Source organism: Neopsephotus bourkii, unplaced genomic scaffold (assembly GCF_033783945.1).
Source record: "Neopsephotus bourkii isolate Nb327-2 ecotype Australia unplaced genomic scaffold, CSIRO-AGI_Nbou_v1 NB_587, whole genome shotgun sequence".
Taxonomy (NCBI): domain Eukaryota; kingdom Metazoa; phylum Chordata; class Aves; order Psittaciformes; family Psittacidae; genus Neopsephotus; species Neopsephotus bourkii.
In genome coordinates, this window is record NW_026901088.1 from 32,918 (window position 1) to 59,088 (window position 26,171).

The 26,171-nt window shown below is 42.5% G+C and overlaps 1 long non-coding RNA gene across 1 annotated transcript in view; it reads left to right on the plus strand.

The window, feature by feature from the left end:
- The first annotated feature begins 12,337 nt into the window (after window positions 1-12,337).
- The window catches only part of LOC133211244 (uncharacterized), a 229,312-nt gene continuing 215,478 nt past the window's right edge, over window positions 12,338-26,171 (plus strand). The window contains exon 1 of the long non-coding RNA XR_009725157.1: window positions 12,338-12,465. This is a non-coding gene — a long non-coding RNA (uncharacterized LOC133211244). The remainder of the gene's footprint in view (window positions 12,466-26,171) is intronic.

Genomic DNA, 26,171 nt, shown 5'->3' on the forward strand with positions numbered 1-26,171 from the left:
AGACGTGCGTGGGGAGGGTTGCAATTGATGAGAAGGAGTGAGAGGCGAGGGCTTGGGAAGCAGCCCGAGTTCGTTGAGCGCATCTAGGTTCAGCCGGTTGGGCTGCGCGCGTGGGTGCTGGCGGTAGGCTTGGTTTGGTTCTGTCGGGGGTGGTCTTGGGACGGCCTCGGTGAGGCTTTGGGGGAATGCTCTCCCGAGGCTTCATTTCCCTGGTATTTTTTTCTTTACCCTTCCCCCCCATCCCGGGCAGGGCTCATGCTCCCAGACAGTTGTCCTAGCATAACCCTTGCCCTATTAGGGGTTTGAAGGTCTAGCTCCCCTTGAGCCATCTGAAACAGCCCCACTGCTGGGCCCCACTGCTCGTGATTCACTACTCTCCAAGCATTGCTTCCTGGTCCGTTTGAGCATCCCCACCTGGGTGACATTTCTTTAGGGCCAGAAACATTGCTGAAACCAAGTGGTATTGCACCTTCAGCCTTGACCCTGCTCACATCAGGGGGCATCAGATGTGTCTGATGCCTGTTCTCAACCATCTGGTATTGACAGGCACTCCCTTGTTTTCTCCTAAGTGCTTACAAATAATTTAATTACCTTGTGCTCTGTTCCAAGGAGCCAACTAGTACTGTGAGAAATCTGCTCAGCAATCAAAATTTTACAGACAGAAATTGTGAAGCAAAGATCCCTTTAATAGCAGCATGCTGGGTGCATCATCCACAGACAGATGAGCACACCTGCTCAGCAGATATTTACGGTTTATATACCTTTCTAGGTTTCACCTTCTGATTATGCCATTCTTCCTCTGAGAAATTATTTACATTTTCTGTGAACCCAAGCCCCTCCCCTCTGGCGGCTCTCGGAGGGTCTCTGGTGGTTGTGGGGAGGAAGGCTCCGAGTCTTTCTCACGAATGAGCTTCTGAACTTTGCTTCTGGAGCCTGCATTCAAGCCTTGCAGTTACATAAACTCCTTATCTGTATACAGATGTTCCTGTTACCAACCACAAACTCCCTTGGCTGGGGCCCACAACCTGGAACCCCATGCTTTACAGACTTTCCCTTCCACCTATAGCTCACTCATAACAAACTCCCCTATATTTTTCTCACAGTACTTAATCCCTGCCTCCTCTCTTCTGCCTTCATTTTTTTAAACCCCAGGCAGTAAGGTGGGACTGAAGAACAGTTGCATGGATCTCCCAGCCTGGAGGAATCTCTCTCTGCTGAATTTAACCTCTCCCAGCAAGGTGTTGTCTCCCAACATCTGGGTTTTCAGTCCTCTCTGTTCATCCCTTGCTCTCCAAGATATTTTTTTCTGAAGGATCTGTCACTGAAATCCGGAAAATAAACTCCAACCAGAATGACAGGTTAGAAACTGACATTACTTTATTATGGTACCAGGTGCAAGGGGGATTGCTCCACCTATCACTCACCCCAAGAAGAAACAGTTTACAGCTTATATATCTTCATTATGTACATATTCACCATGATTCCACAAAATGCCCACCCAATTCTCATTATGCATGCGTATGGTAATTTGTGTAGATGTGAATTTGAGGGGTAGTTTCTGTGGGTTGTGATGGTTGTTTAGGGAGAAATACCCCCACTCATTTTACCCTTTGATGGCAATCTGTTAGTTAAGGACATTAGAATGTGTGTTTAGTCTTGCCAGTTAACTGCATGTTCTTGTTTGGACTAATTTACAGCCTTGAGAGGCTGCTCTAGCTGTTTTCTCCTGGAGCTGTTTACCTGTTTCTCAGGCCTTATCAACAGGAGGAAGGTCCATATCAATTTGAAAGAAGATATCCAATCCTTCTGTTGCATGCCTTCCTTGAGAGATCTTGTAGCTTTGTCCATGACTATGTTTCTATACACAATGGAATACCTGTTTAATTCTGTATCAGAACTGCAAGGCAAAGCCCACTTAAAGCCCCTTTGGCATTCAGAGGAGGCTGCATCAGCTCCTACCTTACATTTTCCTGAGCTTTGTAATGTCCTGTTTCTTCTCCCTGAACTCACCTTTTGCCTTGTAGTTCTCAAGCATTTCTTCCCTCTTAGGGGAGGAAAGGCTTGCCAAAGGCTTGGCTAATGTGGATGCGGGACATTCCTCACCCAAAATTAGCTGCACCAAACACCGGGCAGGAGCAGGTGCCCCTTCATTCCTGCTCAGTGCCCACAAAGGGGCCCAGAGCCATGTAGTGTGGTTAGTACAGACACGCACCTCCCAGCCCCCAGGGATTCAGGCGACGCAGGCACAGGTCTCAACACTGCCACCTTCCCTGGCTAGGGAAGGGCAGTATAAATCAGACCTATAGCTGTGTGCTTCAGCCTTGTCCTATGTTTAGCAGTAATTTTTCTCTTTCTTGGTAGCTGGTGCAGTGCTGTGTTTTGACTTTCGGGCTGGGAACAAAGCTGATAAAAATGATGTTTTGGTTTGGCCAAGGACTTTGTGAGCCTCATGCTCTGCCAGGGAGGAGGGGAAGCCGGGAGGAAGCAGAGACAGGACACCTGACCCAAACTGACCAAAGAGGTATTCCATACCACAGCACGTCATGCCCAGGAGGTAACTGGGAGTTACCCGGAAGGGCAAGGACTGCAGGGTTGGAGGAGGTATCGGTTGGTGCTTGGTTGGGCTGGGGGGGCGAGTTATCGGTCAGCTGGGGATGAGGTGTTGTATTCTCTTCCCTTGTTATTTCCTTTATCATTACTATTATTGGTGATAGCAGTAGTGATTTGTGTTATGACTTAGTTACTAAACTGTTCTTATGTCAACCCGTGGGAGTTGCATTCTTTGTGATTCTCCTCTCCGTCCCTCCAGGAGTAGGGGGAGGGCAAGAAGGGGGGGGGAGTGGGTGAACAAGCTGTCTGGGTGGGGTTAAACCACGACAAGACTAAACCACTTCTCTGGGCTCTGATTCAGAGAAAACTCCAGGAACAAACTTTTCAACAAAGTTTTCAAGCTGACAAGCAGGTATTCTTTATTGTGGCGGCGGGAGACGTGGGGGATAGGTCCTCCTAACGTGTGTCCCCCAATTGCTACACAAGCCACCCTTATATAGTCCCTGGGCATACATACATATTCATGAGGCTACATACAGATTACATAATTTTCCAGAAAGTTCCCTGCATGCATACAGAATTGTTTTGGTGGTCTCTGAGGGTCGTTTACTTCTTCCAACAATCTTCACTTCTGGCAGCCTTTGAAGCACACCCAATAGATGCTTATACCAGCTTAATTGGTTCATTAGCACCAGAGACATAATAATCCTCCTGTCCTCCTACTTATCACTTGGTTTAACTCCTCCTACATATTCTCTCTATGAGAGGACTCCGATATGATAGTGCCACCTTACAGAGGCTGTTAAAGTGGTCCCGTGGTCATGGCTTTATCCCCACCGTGCAAGCTGCCTTTGAGGTTTCTGAATGGGAACGTATAGGCCAGGTGGTGTGGGATGAGATCAGTAAAGGGACAAAGGAAGCGCAGGAGCATTCTGCACTATGGAGACTGGTAATTGAACTTTTAAGGAAATAAAATCGGATTGAGCAGCAGTGGCATCTGTTTTCCTGACCGCTGCTCCTTCACAAAGTCAGTCAGAGGCAGGGAAGTGTGCTACATCTATGGTATTTGCTCCTCCTGTTGTGCCTGTGTTATAAAAATTTAGCATAGACAGGGTTTTGGTCCAAATTTAATTTATTTACAATTTATTGAGAGGCAATAAGCAAGCAGCGCTGGGTGCGCAGGGGAGCCTTCACTCCACCAGCAACGCACACCGAGAGTTCTGGGGTACAGTCTCTTATACTCCTTGGTTTTGGGTTTCAGCCAATCCTGTCATCTCCTTCACCCGAATATCGACATGGTTCTTTTTCATTGTTCTCCTCCTGTTGCTGGGATCTTATCTTTGGGTGATGAAACTTCTTAAACAGTCATTGAATTCGTTGGCAATACATTAACAGGGAATGTCTGTCACAAGCTTAACCACTATCTTAGCCCCCTCAATTCCATTTCTTATATAGTTACATATTGAATACACAAGTTTCACCTCATTCCGTAACAGAATGTATCCCTTGATTACCTAGCCCCCTTAATGTATTCAAGCAGTTAAACAAAACACCCTCTGTAGTTAGCAAAGCATTTGAGACATTCAAGTAGTTAAACAAAGTACCCCTTAAAGTAACAAAGACTTTGATTAGGAAGGATTATTCCTTTGTTCCTTCTTTTCTTTTCATCATTGTATTTACAGGAACTCCCATCTTAACCTGATAATTCATATACATTCTAGACATGATTTTCGATTCCTCCCAAAGTGCAATGATGACAAGGACCCCTAAATTTCTGACACGAATCATTCCTATATACCTCACAATTCCCCCCTTTGTTTTTATGTAACTTATTGATTCGTGTCTTGGCCTCCAATTTAATAACTGCCTTTTGAGCAGCAGATAATAATGGAGTCATCTTTGTTTTTAATATCATTAACGAGTGGGTTCCTCCCTTATTTTCTGGTTCCAATGGCATGATGGTTAATTGCATGTTTTGTGTAACTGTATGTATCAATCTGGTGAAACATGGGATTATACGTGGAATAATTAATAGTCCTCCAAATATTCCTAATATCACTATACCGATTTTAGTGATCCAGTCCCTATTTAAGAATTGTCCCCAAGATCCCAATCCTCCTAAATTGATTCCATTCCAGGTTGATACCGGAACATGGGCTATCTTTTTCATTTCTCCCACAAGTTCACTTATGGCTCTTCCCTCATCATCTATTTCTAAACAGCAATTACTGAGATTGAATTTGCCACAGACCCCTCCTTCTTGAGCTAGCAAATAATCCAAAGCCAAACGATTCTGGTATATTGCAGTTCTCATTTTAGTATTTTGCTTTGCAACTAGTCTTAAAGCATTTTCTGTTTTATTTACTATTATTTCTACTACAGCTTGTAATCTTATAATCCTATTCAGCATATATATAGGAGTCCTGTATCCCCAGGACCCATCTTCAGCCCAAGTCGCTGGATCATAATAAGAAATTATTCGTTCAGGTGGCCACTCATTGTCTTTCCAATTACCAATTTGTAGTTCTCTTTTATATCGGTGTTTTTTTTTTCTTAGTTCACCTGTTTCTGTATATAACTGGACTCCCAAGCATTCCTCTCGGCTTATAGGCAACAAAAAGAAACTGGGTCTGATGGTTCCTAATATACATGATCCTGTCCAATTTTGAGGTAAAAATGCAAAGGCTATTTTACCACAGATCCAATCATGTCCATCTGGAGTGGGCCAACCGTTTCATATGTTAGTTTCATTAGTCCAGTTACTGAATCACTGATTTATTTCTATAGGATTTCCCCATTTTTCCCAGTCTTTGTTCTGTTCCATATATAACCCCCTTTACAAAGTAAATTTCCTACTGGTTTCCCACCATTTTCTAAATTCTGCCAACAACTTTTCCCAATTATATTTGTTTGTAAGATCCATTGTTGTCTTCTGTTTTTCCCTTTTCGATTTTTCCAAATTGCAGGGTTGCTTATATTATTCTCCATTGCCTCCCAGGGCCATCTCTCCCCTTGGTTAGTTCCCCCACAAACATAGCAGTTAGTTACATTCAGTGCTTTAGCTATATTTTCATCAAGATTTACAAAGAGATTTTTAGCAACTGTGGGAATTTCATATTGGACTCCTCTTTCCATTTCATGATAAAAGGAATTGAATAATAAGTGGTGTTGCACTGACTCTCTAGATTTTTCCTTAATTACTACTTGTAAAATCACCCCTGGATCTTCTCCAGTTCCATAAATTACTAGTCCAATTTTTACCTCCTCTCATCTCCATTGTCCTGGATTCTAGATAGTTAGATTGACAGGATTACAAGAATGGGCTGTGCAATTGGCAAAAGTTATTTCTTTTCTAATTTCTGCCCTCAATTGGGTTTCCTTGCATTCTTGGGGCCATCCCCAGGTAGGAGTTGTACTCCAACAGGCACAACTCCATCCAGTATGTCCACGAAAATGGTAACTTCTTTTGGATTGACTATCATATTCCCAATCTGCATAACAACCTGTAGGTAAATATGATTTCTCTTTTGTTCGGAGACAAATATATTATTCACATTCTCTATAATACCTCCTCCAATCCAAGTTTCCACAATTTGAATATAGGTCACCATCAATAGTGTCACAGGCATCAAAGGTTACTCGTACAGGTTGTCTTAGATTAGTTATTATTTGGCTTGTTGCCATTAGTCTTCCTTCTGCTGAGTTTGTTCTTATCTCTATCCAATATTGATAGGGGAGTTTTTTCGGATTAAAACATACCATTTTAGTTCCTTCTTTACAAAGTCCATATTGAGTTTGAATATATATATAGTAGCCAGTTACCATTCCCTTGCATTCATACACAGTGTGATAGAACAGTGTTTGAGAGGTCACTTCCCCTTGTCTAGTTGTAGTAACATATTCAGTACAGTTGTTATTTCTGTCAGCCACGGCAGTTTCCCATACGGGTCTTATCAGGACCAACACCAAAAGAGGTCCGGTCAGGATCATAGTGCTCAGCGGTCACAGCCCCAGGGGTTGCAGCCCTCGGCAGACCTTTTCAGCTGCAACACCTTATTCCCTCCGGTCTTGCCCTCTCTGGTAGGTCAGAGGTATATTTTCTGTTGGTTATTATGGCAATATCATTTGCCTCGAAACAACTGTTCCAATGAGGTGATAATTTTACACCAAATGCAAAAGGACTGTAACTGATTTCTCAAAAATGATTCCTGGTCCTCCCTACAAACAGTAATATACTTTTAACAACTGAAACTCTGAGCCCAGTTATACCTGTATTTCCCTTATCATTTTACAAGAGTCAATATGAATTCCCTCAGTTACTCATTAAGTCCTTTTTAGGGTCAGCTTGATGTCTCCAGGTTCAGTCACGACCTTCCATTCTTTTACCGGTCCTTTTACTCGTGACGTGTGTGTCCACCCTTTTTCAGCAGTTCTTATCACCATTTCAGAACACCATAATCATGGATCCAGAGTTGACACCATCCAGTCATTCCCAGAAATGTCCGGATATCATTAACTGTGGATGGTCAAGGTGTTTGGCAGATTGCCTCCTTCTTAGCTGCTCCAAGTTCTGGTTGTCCTTCTGTTATTTTGCATCCTAAATAAGATACTCAAGTTTGAATTAGTTGAGCCTTCAGTTTAGATACTGGGTATCCATTTAGCCCCAGAAAGTTTAACAATTCTACAGTCCATTGAACACATGCTTTCCCAGTTTTGGTAGCAATTATCAGGTCATCCACATACTGTAGTTAAGTTCCTGTCTGGGTGGGTGTTTCCCAGAATTCTAATTCTAGTGTCAATTGATTTCCAAACGTGGTCAGTCTGTTTTTAAATCCCTGAGGTAACACCGTCCATGTGAGCTGTGTCCTTCCTGTTTCAGGGTTTTCCCATTCGAAAGCAAATAAATTTTTACTTTCTTTGGCCAGGGGCAGACAGAAAAATGTATCCTTTAAGTCCAGAAGGGTAAACCACCCCTGATTAGTATTCAATTTAGTCAATAAGGTATATAGATTAGCTACTACTGAATGAATGTCCTCCACAATTTGATTACTCTGGGATTTTGAACTAATCTGTAAATTTTCCCATCGGATTTCTTTAATGGCAAGATAAGAGTGTTATATCCCAATTCACATTCAATTAATAATCCATTTTTTTAATTATTTCTTTGTTTTCCTTTTGATCCTCCAATTTTAAGGGATATTCTTTTGTTCTAATTGGACAGGCACCCCCTTTTATTTCTACTTTAACAGGCAAAGATTTATTTTTTTTTTTTTTCTTACCTGGAACTTCAGATGCCCATACTCTCAGATATACCTGATTAAGGATTTCTTCTATTTCAGGGAGGTCCTCCTGTTTGCTTTTCTATTGAATTAAAGATAAACTCCAAACTTCAATTAATTGATCATTTTTGACTCCTAATTCCATTTTGCCTTCTTTAAATGTTGCTTCTCACCCTAATAAAGATTTCTGGAGGATTTGGCGTGTATAAAAATGTATGCAGTCCTATTTGTTTTCCCGATTTATACTCTAAAGGTTTCACAAATTCTTTTCCTCTGGTTTAAGATCGAATAAGTTGCTCCTGTATCCACTTAAAATTCCACTTTATTTCCTCTAGTTCCTCGTTTTAATTTAATCAGTGGATCTGCTAGGGTAGATTCCCCAGGTCCCTGTCAGTCTAGTTCTAATTCAGTCACCGGAGCCGCCCCATGGCACTCCCCCCAGGGCAGTCTCACTTCCAACATCCAAACTTACAGTATGCACACTGATCCCATCCCACAAGAGAATTCAATTTCTCATCTCTGCCTGTCCTTCGTCCTCTACCTCTGCCTCGTCCTCTCACATTAGTCCCTCCACCAGCTTCTACTTGTCCCAAAGCAGCCGCTGTAGCCGTGCCTATAGCACGACTCAGCTCTTTCTTCTCTACATGTTTCCGATTCCGATACACTCTCCACACTTCTTTAACATTCCCAAGTTCTTCTGCTCCCAATATCACAGGCTGGAATATCACAGGCTGGAAAACATCTCTCCAGCTTAGCTTTATGGTTTTCCCTTTCCTTTTCCAAAGCCAAAATTAGGGATCTGGCAGAGCTATATTAATTTAACATTCTGTCTGCCACTCCGGGTGGTTTCTTGAAGTGAAAAATGTATCTGCATACATCACTTCATCCCATTTTCCCTGCCGCCTCAAAAACAACATTAATTGTAACAGTGTATTATAATTCAGAGTTCCATTTTTAGGCCATTTCTCCTGATCTTCCAAAGTATATAAAGGCCACCATTGGTTACAATATTTTATCAATGCTTTCTTGTTTACTGAGCCCCCAGGAAACCCTCTCAGTTCTTTCCAATGTGCCAAAATGCACCCTAAAGGACTCTTTTTCAAGATCTCTCCACTCTGCCAATTTCCCATTATTAATCTCGCATTCACACGCATACACACACAGGATCCCACAGACACACTCCACAGTTATGATGCAGAGGGTTGACCAATGTACAGGGGGGTTGTACAGGGGGGTTAGAGGAATTTGCTTGCGTTAGAGGAATTTACTTGTGTTAGAGGAATTTACTTGCCTAGACAAGGTATTGTCTGTTGTAAGTGCTTACTAAGCAGAACAAAGACACCAAGTCCTATTGATAAGCAAAAGCAGGCACCTGGTCATATTGATAAGCAGACACCTGATTATAATGATAAGTAGCTATTGATAAGGAAAAGCAGGCGCCAATACGGGAAGAAGCAGATGGTTTATGGCTGGGGCACCGACCAAACCCTAAGGCCATATGTGTAAAGACTAAAAGGTGACAAGTTCAAGAAGAAGAAGACTCATTTACTTCATCTTGAAGACCCCTACCCACAGGAGGAAGACTCAATTACTTCATCTTGAGACCCCTGCCCATGACCAGAGGGGGCACTGCGCAGGCGCAGAGGACTTTCTAGGTCATTATAATACGAAGCGGGGATAGAATATGAATATGTATAGGCGTATTGTGCAACCTTGTAACTTTAGAGGATAAATGTAGAGGGAAACAACACTGAGGCATGCATGACTTTTGGAGGACCAATCCCCCGTGCGTCTTCAGCTGAATAAAGCATACCTACTTTACAACTTTAACAAAGTTGTGGAGTCTATTCCGCTATCAGTTACAACTCTTGAAACAGAGACAACAATTAATAACGCAGTTATAACAATCTGTCACCAATACCAAAATCACAAGACCAAGTCAAAACTATAACAACCCACAACATAAGTCAAATACCAGTAAAAATCCAAAAGTTTTTCTACAAGACGCCCACTGCGTCTTGCAGAACCCAAACCACAAGAAGCCCCCTGCTTCTTGTGGGTGTATACCAAACGGCCGCTAGCAGCCAGGTGTACGCGTTTACCCACGAGATTTCTTATCTTGATTTACGGAAGGCTTCCAAACTTTGCGTACGCTTACCAAAGCAGTTTACCAAACAGAGATGCCCCCTGCATCTTACAGACTATATAAATGAAAAGAATACCTTTTACGAGATGGTCCTTGTCTGCTCCTGCAGGGATCCGAATGAGTGAAGGGGTCCCTCCGGGAAAACAACAAAAACTCCCGAGGGCCCTAGGGGAGCCCTGTCCTCAGCCGGTCCTGCAGTCAAGCAGAGAGGGTCCCATCTGGGGTGCCAAATTGATTCGGAGAAAACTCCAGGAACTCGTCAACAAACTTTTAAGTTGACAAGCAGGTATTCTTTATTGCAGCGCCAGGAGACATGGGCATGCATACAACAATGTGGTGGTCTTTAAGGGTCGTTTACTTTCCCAACAAGCTTAATTAACATTACAGACATAGCAATCATCCTGCCCTTTTACTTATCAGTTAGTTTAACTCCTTGCATCCTGGACATCAGCTAGTCTGGGATACTCCCCAGTAGATGTTTACACCATCTTAATGGCTTTATTAACACCAAACATAGCAATCATCCTGTAGTTTTATTTTATTCCTGGTGCGACTGAAGGGAGGGGAGGATGGGGGAGCCGATGGAGAAGGATCGGGTGGTATCGGTGGGTAAATGCCTTCCCAATCACCTCTCCCGCCCTTGATAAGGGGGTGGTAACTTATCTAAAGGCTCCCATGATGATTTATTTGGTTTATTCACCTTCCCTTTCTTTTCTTTTAAGGGAAATAACAAAACTGTTATAGATGACCCTTTCCATATTGCAGCATAATCACTCTTCTCTTGATTGAAAGGTTCCTTGCCATTTACATATTGATTTAAGGTTTGGCATATCCAATCATCAAAAGACCTGAATATTGGCCAATACAAATGATCGGGTCGAATTTCCTCTTTTGTCCACACTTCCATACAGTAATGGACCATTTTTTCCTTACTTTTTCCTTCCTGGGACGGCCATGAGCCCCAGTACTTAATCATTAACCCCAGGGGACTGTCCGGGGGTATATCTGGTAGGTTGCTCCCTATTTTATTCCTAGGACCTCTCCTTGGATCCTTTCCTGGGTTAGAATTACGACTGTTTTTCTGACCCATTATCCTATTTCGGGGACCTCTACCTGGGCCCCCTACCCGGGTTGAGTTATGGCCAAGACTCTGACCCGTTCCCTGTCGGGTGTATTCCCTTTCACCCAATCACTATCGCTTCCCTCCTTCAGCGGCCAAGTCCCTCGCGGGAGTTTGGAAACGCGCCTAAAAGAGGTCCACACTCACTTCACGAATCCTGATAACCTAATCTGTATTCTCACAGGTTCAGGGTATCTGGTTCGTGTCTCACCAGGCACATCAGGCACTCTGTTTCACACTCACACACATACCCCGACTCTCCTCCCAACCGAACGATACTTACAGTCCGTTGTTCTCGTCCGGATCTTCGTACACAAGAATTATGGGAAAATTTTAAACTGCAGTTCTCCAGTGAGCTCAATTCCTTGGTTATTGCTTCTCTGTCCGTTGATCTCGTGGAACTGCTCAAGACTAAAACCCCCCTGAGCCACAAAATGTGGGGCACCTCCTCGTAGAGGTTATAGTCCCCAGCAGCCGCACAGAGATCACGTCGGGGTCACCAAATTGTTATAAAAATTTAGCATAGACAGGGTTTTGGTCCAAATTTAATTTATTTACAATTTATTGAGAGGCAATAAGCAAGCAGCGCTGGGTGCGCAGGGGAGCCTTCACTCCACCAGCAATGCACCTCGAGATTTCTGGGGTACAGTCTCTTTTCACATCTCATACCTTTAGTACCCTCACGATCACCCTGACATTGTTGTAGAAGGGGTTTAACAGCAGCGGCGAAGGCAGTAGCCATGTATCCAGCCTTTTCCTCTGCTGTGCCCACTTTAAACCTTATCTGAAGGTGGGAGCAAGCAACGATTGAGCTATCATACGGATATCATATGGTGCTAAGACCATAAGGACAAGGCAGAGACGATCAATGTGATCAGCGATTGCCAATTTATTACAAAGCTTTAACTCCTCATATACCATTTCTTACAGGCACTTACAGTGATTTGGCATATTATGATTGGATACATGTCTTGAAGACCCTTAGCGACTAACACATAATTGGTTAAGCACAGGTGTGAGAACTTGACCTCGAAAGCTTGCCAACAGCCCACAGTTCTCATAACTCAGTGAATTCCAGCTTCTTCTTATCTAGCTTGCTTAAGCTTCCTTGGGCCTCTCATGGCCTTGCTGTATCTTTCAGGATTATTCAGAGTTTAAGTACCAATTACCCATTCTCCCGTGAGAGCACTGTCTCCACAGTTCGTGGAGTTTTCTCCGAATCACTTTGGCACCCCAGATGGGACTCTCTCTGCTTGGCTGCAGGACCCGCTGAGGACAGGGCTCCCTAGGGCCCTCATTAGTTTTTCTCGGAGGGACCCCTCGACTCATTCGGATCACTGCGGGAGCAGACAAGGACCATCTCATAAAAGGTATTCTTTTATATAATCTGTAAGTTGCATGGGGCATCTCAGTTTGGTAAATTGGTTTGGTAAGTGTACGCATGGTTTGGAAGCCTTCTGTAAATCTATATAGGAAATCTCCTGTGTAAAAGCCTATCCACGGCTGGTAGCGTCCGTTTTGTATACAGCCACAAGAAGCAGAGGGCATCTTGTGGTTTGGGTCCTGCAGGACACAGTGGGTGTCTTGTAGAAAAATTTCTGGTTTTACCAGTATACAATCACAAAAAGCAGGGGTATCTTGTGGTTTGGCTCCTTCAAGACACAGTGGGCATCTTGTAAAAAGGTTTTGCATTTTATTGGTATATATGGACAAGAAGCAGGGGGCATCTTGTGGTTTGGCTCCTGCAAGATGCAGTGGCCGTCTTGTACAAAAGGTTTTGTGTTTTACTGGTATATACTCACAAGAAGCAGAGGGCATCTTGTGGTTTGGATCCTGCAATACTGATTGGGCGTCCTGTACAGGAGGTTTTGGATTTTACTGGTATTTGACCTATGTTGTGACTTCTTTTAGTTATGATTTTGGTATTGGTGACAGACTTTTATAACTGTTAATTGTTAGTTTGACACAATTTTAGTCTCTGTCTCAAGTGTTGTAACTGTCCGGAATGTGTCTGGGATCCTGTGTGTGTGTGTGTGTGTGTGTGTCCTGGGTTCAGCAGTAGCAGTCATTTTTCTCCTTCTTGTTAGCTGGTACAGTGCTGTGTTTTGACTTTCGGCCTGGGAACAGAGATGATAACACTGATGTTTTGGTCTGGCCAAGGACTTTGTGAGCCTCATGCTCTGCCAGGGAGGAGGGGAAGCTGGGAGGAGCAGAGACAGGACACCTGACAGAAACTGACCAAAGAGGTGTTGCATACCACAGCACGTCATGCCCAGGATGAAACTGGGAGTAACCCGGAAGAGCTAGTAGACTGCGGGGTTGGAGGAGGTTTCAGTCAGTGCTTGGTCGGGCTGGGGGGGGGGCAAGTTATATCGGTTGGGTGGTGGTGAGCAGTTGTATTCTCTTCCCTTGTTATTTTCTTTATCATTGTTATTATTGGTGGTAGCAGCACTGATTTGTTTTATATCTTAGTTACTAAAGTGTTCTTATCACAACCCATGGGAGTTGCATTCTTTTTGATTCTCCTCTCCATACCTCCGGGAGTAGGGGGAAAGAAAGAAGGGGGGGAGTGAGTGAACAAGCTGTCTGGGTGGGTTTAAACCACGACAGTGTGAATGCGAGCCTGATAATGGGAAATCAGCAGAGTGGAGAGATCTTGAAAAAGAGTCCTTTAGGGTACATTTTGCCACATTGGAAAGAGCTGGGAGGGTTTCCTGGGGTCTCGGTCAATGAGAAAAAGTTTGTAATATATTGTAACCAATGGTGGCCTTTGTATAGTTTGGAAGATCATGAAAAATGGCCTAAAAATGGAAATTTGAACTATGATACGTTGTTACGATTAATGTTGGTTTTGAGGTGGCAAGGAAAATGGGATGAAGTAATGTATGCAGATATGTTTTTCACTTTAAGAAAGCACCCGTAGTGACAAAAGGAATGCGAAATTAATATACCTCCGTCAGATCCCTTAATTTTGGCTTTGGAAAAGGACAGGAAAAAACTGAAAGCTAAGCTGGAGATATGTTGTTCAGATTGTGATACTGGGGAAAGATGTTAAGGACAACCCAGAGGGAAGGAAGGGGAACGTGGGCAGCTCCTGTGTTTGAGCGTGGGATGAGTGCTGGAGAGGCAGAGGTGAAGGGATATTGGGCGGAGGTGGGGTAGTAGGTTCTTGTCCTATGGGACTGGATCGGTGTGTGCAATGAGGAGTTTGGACCTTGGAACTAGACTGACAAGGGACCTGGGGAATCTACCCTAGCAGATCCACTGGTTAAATTAAAACTAGGGACTAGAGGAGATAAAGTGGAATTTTAGTGGATTCAGGAGCAACTAATTCGGCATTAAATCACAGGGAAAAGAATTTGTTACAGATGTGGGAGCTACTGGACACCAAGAAAAAAACCAAACAAACCAAAAAGGCATTCTTTCTGAAACCCTTAAAGTACAAATTGGGAAAACATATGGGAATGCAGAAATTTTTGTGCATTCTAAATTCTCCAAAATCTTTATTAGGGCAAGAAGTAACATTTAAAGAAGGTAAAATGGAATTAGGAGTTAAAAATCAGTTAATTGCAGTTTTCAATTTATCTTTAATTCAACAGAAAAGCCAACAGGAGGACCCCCCTGAAGTAGAAGTCCTTAATCAGGTATATCTGGGAGTATGGACATTTGAAGGCGAAATTGACATTTTTGAAGGTCAAATTGCTTTGGCTATTAAAGTAGAAATAAAATGGGGGGCCTGCCCAATGAGAAAAGGGGAACCACAAAAATGCAAAATGAAATATATAAAACTTTAGAAGCAGTTTTAAGTAGTGTTAAGTTTGATGGCTTTGTAACAGTAGCAATGGAAAGTTACTGAGGTGCATGATACACAGAAAAAAAAAGTAGACTACAGCTAGAGAACATACTGAGAATTCTTGTACAAGATAAATCGTTATAGTTGATACAGTTGTAAGAAAAACAGTCTAGAAGAACAGGACACAGGGATAAGGAGTATCTGGGAATGGCAGGTGTCCAGGATGGGCTACAGTTAAGCTAACTGATAAGTAGGAGGACAGGAGGATTATTATGTCTCTGGTGCTAATGAACCAATTAAGCTGGTATAAGCATCTATTGGGCATGCTTCAAAGGCTGCCAGAAGTGATGAAGATTGTTGGAAGAAGTAAACGACCCTCAGAGACCACCACCACAATTCTGTACGCATGCGGGGAACTTTCTGGGAAATGATGTAATCCATACATAGCCTCATGAATATGTATGTATGCCCAGGGACTATATAAGGGCGGCTTGTGTAGCAATATGGGGACACACGTTAGGAGGAGCTATCCCCCGTGTCTCCCGGTGCCACAACAAATACCTGCTTGTCAGCTTGAAAACTTTGTTGGTAGGTTTGTTCCTGGAGTTTTCTCTGAATCACCAATTAGAATAAAAAAATATTCCCTAAACTTGAAGGGGAAGGGAATTAAAAATCATTCATAAATTTTAAAATATAAATTACTTATTGGTGTGAATTGGAATATAATACTTCTATCTTTCCAGTAAAGAAATAAAGTTGTAGATTGTTTCAAGATCTCAGGGCAATCATAGAGGATATTCATCCAGTAATAGCTAATCTGTATACCTTACTGACTAAATTGAATAATAATCAGAAATGGTTTGCCATCTTGAATTTAAAGGACTCTTTCTTTTGCTTACCATTGGCCAAAGAAAACCAGAATTTATTTGCTTTTGAATGGGAAAATCCTGACATGGGAAGGAAAACCCAATTAACTTGGACAGTATTAGCTAAAGGGTTTTAAAACAGTCCAACAATTTTTCAAAATCAGTTAGTGCTAGAACTAGAATCATGGAAACCACCCACTCAGATGGGGACTCTGTTACAATATGTGGATGGCCTACTAATTGCCACAGAAACAAAGGAAAAATGTGTCCACTGAATGGTGGGATTATTTAATTTTCTGGGACTGAATGGTTATCGTGTATCCAGACAAAAGGCCCAACTAATTCAAACCCGAGTTTCCTACCTAAGATATGAAATAACAGGAGGACAGAGAGAACTTGGAACTGCTAGAAAAGAAGCCATTTGTCAAACTCCACGACCGTCAACCATCAGGTTACTCCGGACGTTCCTGGGAATGACTGGATGATGCAGACTTTGGATGCATAATTATGGTGTTCTGGTAAGACCACTATATGAACTGTTAAAAGAAACCCCTCTCTCTTTGTAATGGACTGATTCAGCAGAGGAGGGCTTTAGAAATTAAAAACCAGAGCTAATGAGAGCTGTAGCTCTGACTTCTGGATATGGCTAAATCCTTTTGGCTGTATTCCTATGAAGAACAGGGAATAGCTTTGGAGTCCTTACTCAGAAATTAGGACCCTATAAGAGGGCAGTGGTGTATTTTTCAAAGCAGCTGAATGAAGAGATCAAAGGATAGCCCTGGCCTGGATGACTAAGGGCTGTGACAGCAGTTGTCATGAATATTGAAGAGGCCCACAATTTTACCTTGGGACAAAAGATTACTGTCCTAATGTCCCGTGTTGTATCAGCAGTCCTGGAACAGAAAGAAGTTCAATGGTTATCTCCTTCATGTTTTTTTAAATTCCAGGTCACCCTTGCGCACCATGATGATATAGAAATTGTGGTCACTAATGTTGTCAATCCAGCATCCTTTTGCAGGAACAACCAACAGAATTATTAACACATGACTGCTTGGCCACTGTATGAAATTGTATGTTCAAGCCGACCAGATTTGAAAGAAACCTCTGGAACATGCCCTGGAATTGGCTAAAGACAAAAGGATAAATATTTGGACTGATTCTAAATATGCATTTGGTGTGGTCCATGCACATGGTGCCATCTGGAAATAATCAGGAGTTTTGAACACACAGGGGAAACAGATTAAACATGCTACAGAAATTCTACGACTACTGAAAGCTGTTCAGCTACGTGCGGAAGTAGCTATTATGTATTGTCGAGGGCATCAACAAGGTGACTGATCAGGAAATTGGAAATAATTTGGCCGATTTTGAAGCCAAACCAGTAGCTGAACAATCTAAAATCCTTCCCTGAATCCCTGATGGCAAACTAACAATTGAGAAATCTAAACCTAGATATTCAAAGGAGGATAGAAAATTGATTGAAGATCTAAAAGGACAGGAAAACAAAGAGGGTTGGGGTCAGATACCTGATGGGTGAATTGTAATTCCTTATAATCAAGTCTGGAAGCTAGTTCAGTAGGAACATAATAAAACTCATTGGGGTAGCAACTCTTTGTATAAATACTTAGACGAACAAATTGTAGGAAGGAATATATATACCATAGTTCAATTAGTGACAACTAGCTTCCAGAGTTGGTTATAGGGGATTACAATTCGCCCATCAGGTATCTGAACCCAGTCCCTCTTTGTTTTCCTCTCCTTTGAGATCTCCAGTCAATTTTCTATCCTCCTTTGAACATCTAAGTTTAGATTTCTCAGTTGTTAGTTTGCCATCAGGGATTAAAGGAATGAGTTTAGATAGTTCAGCTTCTCTTTTGGCTTCAAAATCAGCCAAATTTTGTTGATGCCCTCGACAATACATAATAGCTACTTCCACAGGTAGCTGAACAGCTTTCAGTAGTCATAGAATTTCTGTAGCATGTTTAATCTGTTTCTCTTGTGTGTTCACAGGTACAGATGGCACACTGTGCATGGACCACACCAAATGCATATTTAGAATCAGTCCAAATATTTATCCTTCTGTCTTTAGCGAATTCTGGGGCACGTTCCAGAGGTTTCTTTCAAATTTAGTAGCTCCTTGATGGTCGACAGTCATGGAGTTTGACAAATGGCTTCTTTTCTAGCAGTTCCAAGTTCTCTCTGTCCTCCTGTTATTTCATATCTTAGGTAGGAAACTCGGGTTTGAATTAGTTGGGCCTTTTGTCTGGATACACGATAACCATTCAGTCCCAGAAAATTAAATAATCCCACCATTCAGTGGACACATTTTTCCTTTGTTTCTGTGGCAATTAGTAGGCCATCCACATATTGTAACAGAGTCCCCATCTGAGTGGGTGGTTTCCATGATTCTAGTTCTAGCACTAACTGATTTTGAAAAATTGTTGGACTGTTTTAAAACCCTTTAGCTAATACTGTCCAAGTTAATTGGGTTTTCCTTCCCATGTCAGGATTTTCCCATTCAAAAGCAAATAAATTCTGGTTTTCTTTGGCCAATGGTAAGCAAAAGAAAGAGTCCTTTAAATTCAAGATGGCAAACCATTTCTGATTATTATTCAATTTAGTCAGTAAGGTATACAGATTAGCTATTACTGAATATCCTCTACAAATTTGTTGATTCCTGAGATCTTGAAACAATCTGCAACTTTATTTCTTTACTGTCCAGATAGGAGTATTATATTCCAATTCACATTCAATTAATCATTTATATTTTAAAATTGATCAATGATTTTTCATTCCCTTTCCTGCAATTTTAGGGGATATTGTTTTATTCTAATTTGACAGGCCTCTCCTTTTTTATTTCTAGTTTAACAGGCAAAGCATTTTTCGCCTGAGCTGGAACTTCAGATGTTCATACTCCCAAATATACCTGGATTAAGGATTTCTTCTATGTCAGGGAAGTCCTCCTGTTCCCTTTTGTGTTGAATTAAAGATAAACTGAAAACTTCAATTAATTCATTTTTACTCTTAGTTCCATTTTGCCTTCTTTAAATGTTGCTTCTTACCCTAATAAGATTTTGGAGAATTTAGCATGCATAAAAATTTTATGCATTCCTATTTGTTTTCCCAATTTGTACTTTAAGGGTTTCAGAACGAATGCCTCTTTTTGCCTTTTTTCTTTTTTTTTTTTTTGGGGGGGTGGGGTGGGGTGGGGTTTCTTTTCCTTGGTTGCCTGTAGTTCCCACATCTGTAACAAATTCTTTTCCCTCTGATTTAACACCACATAAGTTGCGCCTGTATCCACTAAAATTCCACTTTATTTTCTCTAGTCTCTAGTTTTAATTTAACCAGTGGATCTGCTAGGGTAGATTCTCCAGGCCCATTGTCAGTCTAGTTCCAATTCAGCCACCGGAGCCACCCCATGGCACTCCCCGCCCAGGGCAGTCTCACTTCCAACGTCCAAAACTCCCTACAGCACACACACGTTGATCTGGTTCCAGAATCCAGAATCCACTCCCCCTCCACCCGACATCCTTCCACCTCTGCACCCCAGCACTCATCCCACGCTCAAACACAGGAGCTGCCCAAGCTCCCCTACTTTCCCCCTTGGTTTTCCTTAACTTTAAGCATCTTTTCCCAGTATCACAATCTGAACAACATCTCTCCAGCTCAGCTTTCATTTTTTTTCCTGTCCTTTTCCAAAGCCAAAATTAAGGGTTCTAGCGGAGCTATATTAATTTTGCATTCTGTCTGTCACTTGGGGCGGTTTCTTAAAGTGAAAAACATATTTGCATACATTACTTTAGCCCATTTTCCTTTCCCCCTCAAAATCAACATTAATTATAACAATGTATCATAGTGCAAAGTTTCATTTTTAGGCTATTTTTCCTGATCTTCCAAAGTATACAATGGCCATCATTGGTTACAATATTTTTTCAATGTTTTCTTATTTACCGACCCCCCAGGAAACCCTTCCAGTTCTTTCCAGTGTGCCAAAATGCACTCTAAAGGTACTCTTTTTCAAGATCTCTCCACTCTGCTGATTTCCCATTATCAGTCTCGCATTCACACACACACACACACACACACACACACACACACACACACGGGATACCACGGACACACTGCACACAGTTACAACAGAGATGATGCAGAGGGTTTACCAATGTACAGGGGGGTGGTACAGGGTTTTGTACAAGGGGATTGTAAAAGGGGGTTAGAGGAATTCGATTGCTTCAACAAAGTATTGTCTGTTGTAAATGCCTACCAAGCAGAACAAAGATATCTGGTTCTATTGATAAGGAAAAGCAGACACCTGGTTCTATTGATAAGGAAAAGCGGACACCTGGTTCTATTGATAAGGAAAGGAGACACCAGATTCTATTGATAAGGAGCTATTGATAAGGAAAAGCAGATGCCTCATAAGAGGGAGAAGCACATGGTTTATGGCTGGGACACTGACCAAACCCTAAGGCCATATGTGAAGACTAAAAGGTGAAAAGTTCAAGAAGAGGAAGACTCATTTACTTCATCTTGAAGACCCCTACCCACAGGAGGAAGAGTCATTTACTTCATCTTGAGACCCCTGCCCATGACCAGAGGGGGCACTGCACAGGCACAAAAGGACCTTCTAGGTCATTATAATATGAAGCAGGGTTAGGACATGAATATGTATAGGCGTATTGTGCAACCTTATGAATGTATGTAACTTTAGAGAATAAATGTAGAGGGAAACAACACTGAGGCACGCATGACTTTGAGGATTTATCCCTGTCAGTCTCAGCTGAATAAAAGCATACCTACTTTTCAACTTTTAACGAGTTGTGGAGTCTATCCGCGTATCAATTTGGCGAGCCAGCCAGGAGATCTCTGTCAACTGCAGGACCGGCTGGGAGATAGATATTCTGGATGCCCCAGGCTGCCTGCCTGGAGGAGCTCTGCTTCTCATCTGCTCACTGTGGGGACAGACAACAACCTGTGCCAGCTGCGGAAAACGGTATGCATGAAATTTATTTTCGTAATTTTAGGGGTCTATAAGTTGTATGCTTGATCCGGGGCTGCTGGTAAGGTGCACAGAGATGTCTGGCACACAGCATAGTTCCCCTTGATAGGTAGGGCTTGCAAGCGGGGGACTTGCCAACCAATAGAGCGGCCACTAGCGACCCTGAGGGTGAGTCAGGTGAGTTCAGGAACTTGCCAGTCAGGGCGGCCATAAACCAGGCTAGTTCCAGGTTTTCGCTGCATCTCAGATTTTGGGAGCCAGGACTAACCTGCTAATGCGGGAGCAGGAGAACGGTAAGTGAAACTGCTGTGTGAATGTGTGGGATCCCACGTGTACTCTTGTGTGACTGAGACGTGTCATAGCTATGAAGCGAGTGCAGAGTCCTAATCTGCAGTTCCGTGTTCTCTGCGAGGAGAGTGGCCGGAGACAGACAAAGTGTTTATGTTGTCTGTCTTTTGTCTTGTGTGTCCTGTTTGTAACTAAAGGCAGTTTAAAAAGTTAGGGGAGGGAGCAACTACCCCTCCCATGGTGGCTAGCTTCACGCCAGACACCAAGAAAAGATTCTGTGTGTGCCTTGTGGGAGTGTAACTGTATGTGATGGTGGCATTTCACGTGCATATTGTGTCTGTGTGCCTTGTGGGAGTGTAACTGTATGTGGCGGTGGCGTTTCACGTGGATATTGCAGCTGTGTGTGACGGTGGCATTTCACGTGGATATTGTGGCTGTGTGCCTTGTGGGAGTGTAACTGTATGTGATGGTGGCATTTCACGTGGATATTGTGGCTGTGTAACTGTAACTGTATGTGACGGTGGCATTATATTGTGACAGTGTGTTCACTGCAAAGCTTATTTGTTTAGTCATTCAGAATTCTGGTGGGCTAGATATTGTTCTGGATAATCAGAAATTTCTGGCTGGCCATTTCTTGGGACAAAAAATAAGTGGATTAATCTGTGGACGGAGCCACAGAGTCCTGGGGATTTCTCGAGAAGTTAGGAAAAACTGATAAAGGGTTTGTAAAAGTATCAAAGAAATTTGAGGAGACGTGGTTACAAAGGAGAAAGTAAAATGGGAATAAACCAAAATAAAGAAATATTAAGAAAGAGTCCCTTAGGGTGTATTTTGGTACATTGGAAAGAAATTACAGGCCCCGGAGGCTCGGAAAATAAGAGAACCCTGATTAAGTACTGTAATCAATGGTGGCCTCTCTATAAATTAGAAGACGGGGCGAAGTGGCCACTTAATGGGACACTGGATTATAATACTATGTTACAACTCATGTTATTTTTAAGAAGGGAAGGGAAGTAGGATGAAGTATCATATGCAGATATGTGCTTCACTCTCTGAAACCACCCGGAATGGCAGAGAGCCTGTGGGATACCATTCCAGGATCCCTTGGTATTATCCCTTGAAAGGGATAATAAAGAAAAAATTAAGCCTAAGCGATGCTGTTCATCGTGTGATATAGGTCAGAGATGTACTAAACAGGATAAAATTTACCAAGATGCAAACCAGGAATTAATAGATGTGTTTAAGCCTCCACCAAAGGGACAGGTGGACACGGACTCAGAAGACACCATTACTCCCCTGGGGAGTCCGGTCTCCTCACGAACCCGACGAAACCAGCAAGAACATGTCCTGCAAGCACCTCTTTGGGAGGCAGTAGGACCTGACGGAGTTCCAATGCTGATTAAAGTACCTTTCTCCACCTTGGATTTGGAAGCATGGAAAAGGTGGCAAAGGATTATCGTAATGATCCCGTAAGCGCTATGAAACATTTGAAATTCATTATAAAGCAAAATAATCAAAAAGGAGTGTGGCCAGCAGGTCAAAGGAGGTGATCCTGCCTCTCTACTCTGCTCTCGTGAGACCTCACTTGGAGTATTGTGTGCAGTTCTGGTGTCCTCAACATAAAAGGACATGGAACTGTTGGAACAAGTCCAGAGGAGGGCCATGAGAATAATCAGGAGACGGGAGTACCTCCCATATGAAGATAGGCTGAGAAAGTTGGGGCTATTCACTCTGGAGAAGAGAAGGCTGCGTGGAGACCTCATAGCAGCTTTCCAGTATCTGAAGGGGGCCTATAGGGATGCTGGGGAGGGTCTCTTCATTAGGGACTGTAGTGATAGGACAAGGGGCAACAGGTTAAAACTTGAACAGGGGAAGTTTAGATTGGATATAAGGAGGAAATTCTTTCCTGTTAGGGTGGTGAGGCACTGGAATAGGTTGCCCAGGGAGGCTGTGAATGCTCCATCCCTGGCAGTGTTCAAGGCCAGGTTGGATGAGGCCTTGGGTGATATGGTTTAGAGCAAGGTGTCCCTGCCCATGGCAGGGGGGTTGGAACTTGATGATCTTAAGGTCCTTTCCAACCCTAACTATTCTATGATTCTATGATTCCGTAATCCAGATTGTAGTGATATGCAGTTGCTATTAGAAGCAATGACGGAAACGGAAAAACAATTGATATTAAAAACAGCAAGAGATCTAGCTGAGGACTATTATAAAGTAAAACAAGAAGATGTAAGGGAATTTTTTTCCACTTCAGGATCCAAAATGGGATCCCAACCATTCGGCAGAGTTAGAAAAATTACAAGCTTACCAAGAATGGATTGTAAAAGGAGTCAAGAGAGGAATACTGAAAACCATAAACTGGTCAGCACTATATGTGGTGAAACAAGGCCCTTCAGAATCACCATCGGAATTCTTAGATCGATTAAGGGATGCTCTGCGCCGTAGCACGCCATTAGACCCGGGATCAGAGGTAGGAATACAGCAGTTAGTATCTTTACTTTTAGGACAATCTACTGGGGACATTAGGAGGAGAACTCCAAAAGTTATGACCAACAGAAGGAAGAAATTTAGACATTTTACTGGATGAAGCATGTTGAGTATTCAGTAACTGGGAGGAAGGTTTTAAGCAAGGAATGCGGAGATTGGTGGCAGTAGTGGAAGAAGGGGGAAGAAGAGAACAAAGACAATGACCCAAACTGGGTAAAGATCAATGTGCATTGTGTAAAAAGTTTGGACATTGGAAGAACGAATGTCTGGAAAACAAAAAGAACCACCGTCCAAACAGGGCCACTAAAGGAAGGGTGGTCACGCATGTGAAATAAGAATGACAAGGACCAGACAAGATGCCCTCTGCTTCTTGTGCGTATATACCAATAAAACGCAAAACCTTTTGTGCAAGACGCCCACTGTGTCTTGCAGGACCCAAACCACAAGATGCCCCCTGCTTCTTGTGATTGTATACCGGTAAAAACCAAACCCTTTTCTACAATACACCCACTGCGTCTTGCAGGACCCAAACCACAAGATGTCCTCTGCTTCTTGTGGCTGTATACCAAACGGACGCTAGCAGCCGAGTATATGCCTTTGCCCATGAGATTTTCCTATCTCGATTTATGGAAGGCTTCCAAACCATGTGTACACTTACCAAACCAATTTACCAAGCCGAGATGCCCCCTGCGCCTTACAGACTATATAAAAGAGAAGAATACCTTTTATGAGATAGCCCTTTGTTATAAAAATTCCATCTTGACCATGATCTGATTTAATTAATTTTTTATTACAGTTGAGTAATATCGAGAGGCAAGCAGCGCTGGGTGCACCGGGGAGTCTCCGCTCCACCCAAGACGCACAGCGAGATTTCTGGGGTACAGTCTCTTATACTCTTCAGTCTTGGGTTTCAGCCAATCCTGTCGTCTCCTTCACCCAAATATTGACATGGTTCCTTTTCATTGTTCTCCTCCTGTTGCTAGGGTCTTATCTTCGGGTGAAGAAACTTCTTAGAAAGTTATTGAATTCCTTGGCAATACATTAACAGGGGATGTCTATCACAAGCTTAACCACCATCTTAGCCCCCTAAATTCCTTTTCTTATATAGTTACTTATTCAATACACAAGTTTCACCTCATCCTGTAACAGGATGTATCTCTTGATTACTTAACCCCCTTAAGGCATTCAAGCAGTTAAACAAAGTACCCCTTTTGAGACATTCAAGTAATTAAACAAAGTACCTCTTAAAGTAACAAAGTGTTTGATTAAGAAGGATTATTCCTTTGTTTCTTCTTCTCTTTCATCATTGTATTGACAGGAACATCTATCATAATCTGATCATTCTTATACATTCTACACATGATACAATGATTTCAAGGATTTTCAGTTCCACCCAAAGTGCAATGATGACAAGGACTCCTAAGTTGCTGACACGAATCATTCCTATATATCTCACAATAAGAAAAGCTAGATAAAACATAGAGTTAAAGTACTTTTTAGCTTAACTTAGGTTGTAGAAAGAGAAAAATGTTTATGTTGTAAGTCTGTGGAATTTAGTGGCCACACTAAACGTGAGTTAATTGTTTCACACTAGCCTCCTAAAGTATCTTTAGCTTTAAAGAACAATGTTTGTGTTATAAGTCTGTGGTGAGATAACAGGATTTAGTGGCCCCACTAAACATGAATGAATTATTTCACACCATCCTTCCACTTATCAGTTAGTTTAGAGACAGAGCCTCCCAAACATCTGCTAGGTTGGGATACTCCTTGTCTGCCCATCCTGCAATAAATTTTGCAGGAAGGTCACACTGTTCTAAATCTTTGCCAGCTATCAGAAGAAATACAGATATGGCTGGTTTCAGCTGTTTTTGTGATTACTGGGGCATCCAACTGTGCCAAAGGTGAAAAGTATACTGCAAGTAAGACTGCTTACTTCATTCTCAAGACCCCTGCCCACAATTACCTGAGAGCAGTGAGCAGACGCCAAGAGAAGGAGATTTACGATAATAAGTTCCTGGAGCTAGTTATAATATTCCCCACCTATACGCGGGAATTATGAATATATATATATGACTAATGCAATAGTGAAAGTATACAAACCTGTAACAAATACTAATCACTTGCGCCTCTGGCTACGGTCAAGCACCCAGCGCTATTGCTTTTCCTTTATTGACTTTGTCCCTCAATAAACCCTTGCTATCTCGTTTAGAGGAGTGAGTTCGTATTTCACATCCAGGTCAAAGTGGAGGACCTTCAAAAGGCCATGCAGATTTGGGAGATTAATAAATGGTTAGAGCTGTGCCATAGTCAGGGGTTTGCTTATTTATAACATGGGGCTCGATTTGGGAAACCAGGTCTACTGGAGGCTGGTGGAGCTGGTCTGACAAGGGGAAGAGCTGCTTTGGTTAGGAGGCTTGCCAGGCTGGTCAAGAAAGCTTTAAACTAGATGGGGAACATCAGTCCATTCCAACACTCCCACTGCTAGCACCTTGGAGTGATGCAGAGGTATTTCAGTTGCTCCAGCCAATGAGTTGACTTTATTTGGAGCTTGGTTCAGATGCCTCTATACAAATGCCCATAGTATGGGGAATAAACAAGAGGAATTTGAGTTGTGTGCACGTCTACGGGGGTATGATATAATAG